General features: G+C 41.8%; 1 protein-coding gene across 1 annotated transcript in view; it reads right to left on the reverse strand.

Annotated features, from left to right (window-relative positions):
• SLC35A5 (solute carrier family 35 member A5) overlaps window positions 1–8,260 on the reverse strand; it is a 340,246-nt gene that overhangs the window by 329,713 nt on the left and 2,273 nt on the right. The gene's annotated exons all lie outside the window — the stretch shown is intronic.

An 8,260-nucleotide genomic window follows, 5' to 3' on the forward strand; every position in this document is an offset into this window, starting at 1 on the left:
GCTGGACTCAATCTCATTCCCATGACCAGCCTGAGAATTACAGTCCACTTCTGACGCTTTAACTCAGAAGATCAATCGAGCGCTGACCTCTGCTTTACCCCTGTGGATCTGTGGAGAGTTATTAAGAGTGATTAGTTAGGAATTACCCCACAGCAGTTTGCAATGATATTATTATTATTATTGTTCTGTCATGGCATAGACACACTGCACAGAACAACAGGAACAAGTTTCCAACGAAAAACTCATGCTGGAAACAACCCAACTCAATGTACAGACATAGATTTGTTCCCATGACAAGCACCAGAGCTTTTGCACATCTTAGTACTGTTGAGTAAGCACAGCGTCAGAAGACTGGAAGACTGGAGGTATTGGGTTGGATCAAGACTTAGTCATGCTTAGAGTAGACCCTGTTCCATTCATTTCAATGGGTCTACAACTCTCATCATGACTTATGTCTGACCCTAACCCAATATAAGCTAGCAAATAGCCATCACAATAGGTCAATCAATGGGACTGAAGTTAGTCCAAACTTTCAAGTCCTGTTATGACAGGTCAAGTGTGCATGAAGATAGTCTCTAGATTACACAGCAACAACAGTTTTATTATTCATGCCCTGCCCATCTGGCTGGGTTTCCCCAGCCACTCTGGGCGGCTTCCAGTAGAATATAAAAATATAATAATGTCAAACATTAAAAATTTCCCAACATTAAAAATTTCAGGTGTCTTCTAAAAATTGTGTAGTTCATTATCTCCTTGACATCTGAAGGGATGGTATTCCACAGTGCGGGTGCCACTTCCAAGAAGGCCCTCTGCCTGGTTCCCTGTAACTTCACTTCTCGCAGTGAGGGAACCGCCAGAAGACCCTCAGAGGAGGACCTCAGTGTCTGGGCTGAATGATGGGGATGGAGACGCTCCTTTAGGTATCCTGGGCCGAGGCCATTTAACTCCTCCAACCCCTGCATCTGACAATGTAACTGTCTGGAGTGAGATACAGCTTTTGGCCTCTCTAAACTTCGTCTCTCTTTACTATGTTTTATGTGTAGATGTGGGCAAACCAGTTTTCCCCTGGACTGCTGCGGGGAACCTGGGAAACGAAGGACCTTTCCCTTTTACTTACTTTTAAATTAGGGCCTTGCAGTGACCGTGGTACCGAGAAGAGAGCAGGGAGCAGGTAGGTTCCTTCTGATGCTTACTGAGTAGTCAGTGCTTCCAGAACAATGTCCCCTAGGAGTTGTAGTTCAGCTAAGGGTCACTGCGATGCCCAAGTCCCTTGGAAGTACTACAACTCCCAAGAGAAACTGCTTTGGAAGCTTTGACATGCTCCACTGCCTCGGCACCATCCAAATGTAAAAGTAAGTAAAAAATGGAAGTTACATAGGTGGTATGAATCTGAGTCAGTTAAGGTTTAGGGAGCTCAGAGGTCTTTTAAAAGCTCACCTCTCCTTTGAGCCAGGCTCAAGTGAATTCTCATGACAAGCCTAGTTATGTGACATTTCATGACTCTTTGTGGAGATATATTACACCGTGTTGTCACCAAAGCTACAAGAAAGGAAAGATTAGAGTGGAAAGTGAGGGCCTTCTTAACCATTCCCCCTCATGCTGTTTTCCACTGAAAAAAATCACCCCCTTCCCTTGCAAGTGGTTTTTATGTCCACTGTGAGGGGAAAGACAAGAAGTGGAAGGTAAAAGTAGCTGGGGAGGGGTGATTATCAGTGGAAAACATGCATGAAGAGAAAAGGTTAAGAAGCTGATCTTCAAATTATTATTATTATTATTATTATTTACATAAGATCCTCTCCTCTCATGCAGATCTTCCATTTCAGAATGCAACTTCAACAGCTACATTCTGTAAAAACAGAACCCTCTTCAAAAGTATAACAAACTACACTCATCAAGTAACCCCTTCTTGCAGTGGAGACTGTTGCATAAGGAGAGTGGGATACTGCCCCACTAAAAAAACAGTCATCCTTTGAAGTGTCCCCACATTTCTCCACATTTTGCAGTGCCATTTTGCAGACAGGTAATGTGTACAAAAATGCATGTGGTAAAGTGTGCATAAAATCTGTATATTGGTGGAATATGATAGTACAGTGGTACCTCGGCTTACAAACAGCTTGGGTTACAAACAGCTTGGGTTATAAACACCTAGGATTACAGACTCCGCTAACCTGGAAGCAGTACCTCAGGTGAAGAAGAAGAAGAAGAAGAAGAAGAGGAGGAGGAGGAGGAGTTTGGATTTGATATCCCGCCTTTCACTCCCTTTAAGGAGTCTCAAAGCGGCTAACATTCTCCTTTCCCTTCCTCCCCCACAACAAACACTCTGTGAGGTGAGTGGGGCTGAGAGACTTCAGATAAGTGTGACTGGCCCAAGGTCACCCAGCAGCTGCATGTGGAGGAGCGGGGACGCAAACCCGGTTCCCCAGATTACAATACTACCGCTCTTAACCACTGCACCACACTGGCTCTCAAGAACGTTGCCCCAGGATGAGAACAGAAATCATGCTCTGGTGGTGCTGTGGCAGCGGGAGGCCCCATTACCTAAAGTGGAACCTCAGGTTAAGAACTGTTTCAGGTTAGAACGGACCTTCAGAACGAATTAAGTTTGTAACCAGAGGTACCACTTTAATGATATTAATAATAGTAATATTAGTGACATGATAACAATGGTGGTGAAAAATAACGAAGCAAAACTGCATTATTAAGGAAAAATGCATTGCAAATATGTATGTATTAGGCAAAATAGCAGATAAAAATGTCTCTATTAGAAGAAATTTGCTCTAAAATGAAGCGTTTGGTGGCAGCTTTGACCACATGCACCTCTGACATGCACCATTTGTGGTGGTGGTGGTCAACCTTCAGCGTGAGCTAAAAAGGGTTAGCCATCGCATTTCCTGGATATTTCATTTGCTCATCCACATAATCTGGCATTTTGAGGTCTCCGCTTGGCCTGTTCATGTCTTAAAGTATAGTTGATATGAATGTTATTGTGCTTTCATAGGAGTCAGTGTGATATATGAAGTCTGGCTGCAGCAAAGAATGGCTCACTCTATTCCATATCCTGCTCTGTTCGGACATTTGATACCTTGCTGTGCAATTCTAACCATGCCTACTCCAGAAGTAAGCCCTACAGAAATTACTGGGGCTTACACACAGGTAAACAGGGTGAGGATTGCAGCCTTAATTGTGAATTCCTACTAAATTAGCATTTCCTTCTCTAAGAACAAACTTCTTGCTATAATCTCAGGAGCTTTCAATGCTAGATGCTGAAATATGGCAACTCTTGCACTGTATGACGTGGCAAAAAAGAAATGAAAAAGCAGGCGAGTGCTGGTGGTGGAAGAGTCATTGCTATGGTGATTAGCAGCTCTTGCAGAAGAAACTCTCTTGGGTATAATGTCATCCTCATTGCTGGAGTTGGACATTTTTCTGTACGATGATGAGTAATCACCCAGGACCTCAATGTAAACCTAGAATGTGTCTCACTGTAGAGCTAGTTAAGCATGAGGATGTTATTTGGCAACGTGGCAGATTCATATTATCATATGAAATTATTGTGCTATCACAGGGACCATGTGAGAATCTCAGATTTCTTTCTTTGAAGAAGAGAAAGGGTCTGATCAGTCTTGCAGCGCAATCCTCTGTATGTGTACTCAGACACATGCCCCACTGTGTTCAGTGACGATTATTCCCAGGTCTAACTAAACAAACAAAATATGTTAAGGGTGTAGGAATCCCCCCCCTCCAAGTAATGAATAGTGTCCATTTAATATTTACTGTTTTAATTATTTGAATATATTTGTATAAATATGTTTTGAATTTATTTATAAAGATAAATCAGGAAATAATACTATTACCCAGCACTATTATCAAGACATGGAAGCACAACTACTTTTTCTTTTTTGTAGGCTGTAAACAGACTTCACTTTCACAAAGTCTAAAAGCATTTTTTTAAAAGTTGAAAATGGAGACATTTGCAGTTCAAAACACAAAGGTCCAGGCTGGATATAGATTATAATTCCCCACCACCCTGAGAATTGAAGCTGGTTGGAAGAGGGAGCCCTGTGCGTGGTGTGTTCATCTCTCTTTCATCCCTGGCAAACAGATTTTGCAGCTTTTTCTATTCTTTCAAAAACCTGCAGATCCTGTTTTTAAGGAAGGACCATATGGTGCTCTGGGTTAAACCACAGAGCCTAGGACTTGCCGATCAGAAGGTCAGCGGTTCGAATCCCCGTGACGGGGTGAGCTCCCGTTGCTCGGTGCCTGTCCTGCCAACCTAGCAGTTCAAAAGCACATCAAAGTGCAAGTAGATAAATAGGTACCGCTCCAGCGGGAAGCTAAACGGCGTTTCCGTGTGCTGCTCTGGTTCACCATAAGCAGCTTGGTCATGCTGGCCAGATGACCTGGAAGCTGTCTGCAGACAAACGCCGGCTCCCTCAGCCAATAAAGCGAGATGAGCGCCGCAACCCCAGAGTCGGTCACGACTGGACCTAATGGTCAGGGGTCCCTTTACCTTTACCTTTATATCTCGGTGGTAGAGCATATACCAGTACTTTGCATGCAAAATCTCTCAGGTTCAGTCCCTTGCATCTTCCGGGATATGTCATCATCATCATCATTATTTGCAGTTGGGGGAAATTACTGGTACTTTCAGAAACCCTGGAGAGCCATTGCCTGTTAGTTTGGAAAATACTAAGCTAGATGGATCAAGTGGCTGACTCACTATAAATCACTTTGCTATATTCCTTCCAACACCCAACAACAGGTGATAATGAGTAAAAACGTATACATATATATGAAAGGGCAAACTATCTGAAGCATCAGAATTATACCATCAGAATCAAGCCTCTGACTCAAATCACTTTCTGCCCTCTGAAAATCTGTCCTCCAGCCCCATAAATAATCGAAAACGAAAACATACTACTCAAGTATTCCAACACTTGGCTGTCTTGAAAATGGATTTTAAAACACCCAACCCAATAAACATTGGGTGTATGGTTCTAATGTGAGATTCAGCAACTTGCCTATATATCCACTTTTGCTTGGTAATTTTTTCATCCAGGCTGTAAAAAAAAAAAAAATGTTTTATAGCATTGGGCCAATGCGGTTTTATGGTAAGAAGTTGGAATGGTCTTTCTATTCAGAAGAAATCTGTGAGTATTTACTAGTAATGCAGTTTATAGGATTGTCAGAGGAGTGCCATTAAAGCTGGATAACTGCAGAATGCAAGATGCTTTTCGGGGAGGTTTCATATCCTGGAGCCGTTATAGGATTAGCATAAATTACCGCTGTTTGCTAGGCTGTCAGCATGAGAACAAAACATCAGGTGGAAACTACGTGTTTAGGAAGAGGATGCAAAATAAGCAGGTGCCACTAGGGATTGGCAGATAAGCCTATTTCCCTTCTGAGTCATAAGTCTGTTTTGTCCCAGGTTTTGCACACACAAAATTAGCACAGGCATTGCATGCATTTTGTACTCATTTTGTACACATTCTTCCTCTACAATATCAAATGTATTTCCAATGTATTTCCCCCTAAAATATGTATCTTGGTGTGCATTATTATTTTTTTAACCAAGAGTGCATTGCAATAATTGGAGAAAAACATAATCAAGCAAGTGTTGTTGTTTAGTTGTTTAGTTGTTTAGTCGTGTCCGACTCTTCGTGACCCCATGGACCAGAGCACGCCAGGCACTCCTGTCTTCTACTGCCTCCCACAGTTTGGTCAAACTCATGTTGGTAGCTTCGAGAACACTGTCCAACCATCTCGTCCTCTGTCGTCCCCTTCTCCTTGTGTCCTCCGTCTTTCCAACATCAGGGTCTTTTCCAGGGAGTCTTCTCTTCTCATGAGATGGCCCGAGTACTGGAGCCTCAGCTTCAGAATCTGTCCTTCCAGTGAGCACTCAGGGCTGATTTCCTTCAGAATGGCTAGGTTTGATCTTCTTGCAGTCCATGGGACTCTCAAGCAAGTAGGCATGTATATATATCTGCATATAATTTTGGGAGTGGCAAATTAGGCCAGTTCTCTTCAAAATGCAGAGCAAGCAGGGGCATCTGCGTCATGTTGGCCCATATCTTCCCTAGTTTTATTTATCTTAACTTTCACAGGCAGTGGCTTTAGTTTCCAAATTCACAAGCAGAGGACTTTCCCAGCCTTTCTGCCCAAGATCTTTTCAACAGGAAATGCTACACCTTGTGCATGTAAAACACTCCACTGCCATATGTGCTCTAGAATTCAGAGTCTGGAGTCCCTTCAAACAAATTGTGCTTTTTGCAGAACAGAAAGCAGAATACCAGATTTCAGGGCAAAATGCTCCTTCATTCTCTGCTGGCGGGCTTCCCATAAAAGTGGCTCTCTCAACACATGCACATTAGAAGAGAACACATGAACATGTGCTGGATTAGACCAAAGGTTTGTCTAATTCAGCATCCTGTTGTCACAACAGCCGACCAGATGCCAATGGGAAGACCACCTGTAGGACATGAGGGCAATAGTACTTTCCCCACTTGTGGTATTCAGCAACTTCAGAGGCATACTGTCTGCAATACTGGAGGTAGCAGATAGCTATCATCAAGGATGGGTTAAATCTGTCCATTTCTATTCTCTCCGTGTCTCATTTTCTCACTTGTTTGGTGACCCCTATTTCCCTTCACAGAGCTACGTTTCTCAGAGTGGTTAAACTATCGTTCCCCCTTCCTAGGGAACTCTGGAATTGTAGCTCTATGAGGGGAAATAGGGCTTTTCTAGCAACTCTTTTTTTATATAATATTTATTCAAAATTTAAAAATAACAAAAAGAAGAAAAGAAAATTACAAAATACAAAATACAAAAGGACATAACAACACCAAAAGAGAAAAATAAAAATAGAAAAAACTAATTAATCCTTTGCATAACTTTCTTCCTTTACTTATTTTCTTGACCTCCTCTCACCTCCCAATTTTGTATTCTAATTCAGATCGTTATTTCAGCAAATCCTTCCAACCTTATTTTCATTTAAGTAGTTTAACATAACATATTACAATTTAACATCCTCTCTTTTTGTCAATTTCATCAACTCGTCTTTACTTAGTCCTTTATGTCATTTCAACCAAAACCATCTAGTTTTCTTTTTCCAACATCTTTCTAACAGTCCTTAATTTTACAATATTTTTGAAGATATACTTTAAATTTTTTCCAATCTTCTTCCACTGACTCTTCTCCCTGGTCCCGGATTCTGCCGGTCATCTCAGCCAATTCCATATAGTCCATCACTTTCATCTGCCATTCTTCTCGGGTGGGTAATTATTGTGTCTTCCAATACTTCGCGATGAGTATTCTTGCTGCTGTTGTAGCGTACATAAAAAAAGTTCTATCCTCCCTTCGCACCAGTTGGCCGACCATGCCCAGGAGAAAGGCCTCTGGTTTCTTCTGGAAGGTATATTTAAATACCTTTTTCATTTCATTATAAATCATCTCCCAGAAGGCCTTAATCCTTGGGCACGTCCACCAAAGGTGAAAGAATGTGCCCTCAATCTAGCAACTCTTGACACCCATAGCAACTTACAGTTCTCAGAAATGTTTGGAGGAAGCCATGACTGTGTAAAGTGGGGTGGTACTGATTTAAATGTATAGTGCAAAATCGGGCCTTGGTTAGGAGAAAATATGGGTAGAGGCATTATGTTTAATAATTACCCAAATAGTATTTTATAACTGACAAAGAAAGGAAAAAGGATATTAGCAGGCTCATTCAATTGACCAAAGAGGAGACACATGGCAGGAGTTGAAACTAGGAAGCTGGAGGCTGAAGAAGGCAAGTAAAACAGGTAAGTTTGTTTATTATTATTAATCATGATGTGAAACCAATTTTGCAGCAAGGGCAGGCTCAGATGTTTTTCATTCTTTGCCTCCATTTCCGCACTTGTACTTTAACACTAACTGTTCTGTGTGAGGAGGATTTCAGGACGAAGTTACGGGACATGAAATGATTGGAAATGAAGCCTAATATCTGCCCGGAGACCTTTGCAGGTGCAAACAGCATGGAAAACAAGATGCTGTATAACCATCATGAGCACAAATAACCATGACTGGCTAATTTAAAAGGTGTCTGGAGGAGCCCTCAACTGTTCCACAAGAGTTGCACGTTTTATCCTTTCCCACCTCCCCAATGATCTGTTGATTTTATCACAGGGCAGCAAGCTTACAGTGCAACAGTTGCATAGGTACATAGTTGGATCCAAGAATGTATTTTTTAATCTATGAAGGAATATTTTTCTCCAATAAAAAA

Source organism: Podarcis cretensis, assembly GCF_951804945.1.
Source record: "Podarcis cretensis genome assembly, chromosome: 4".
Lineage (NCBI taxonomy): Eukaryota > Metazoa > Chordata > Lepidosauria > Squamata > Lacertidae > Podarcis > Podarcis cretensis.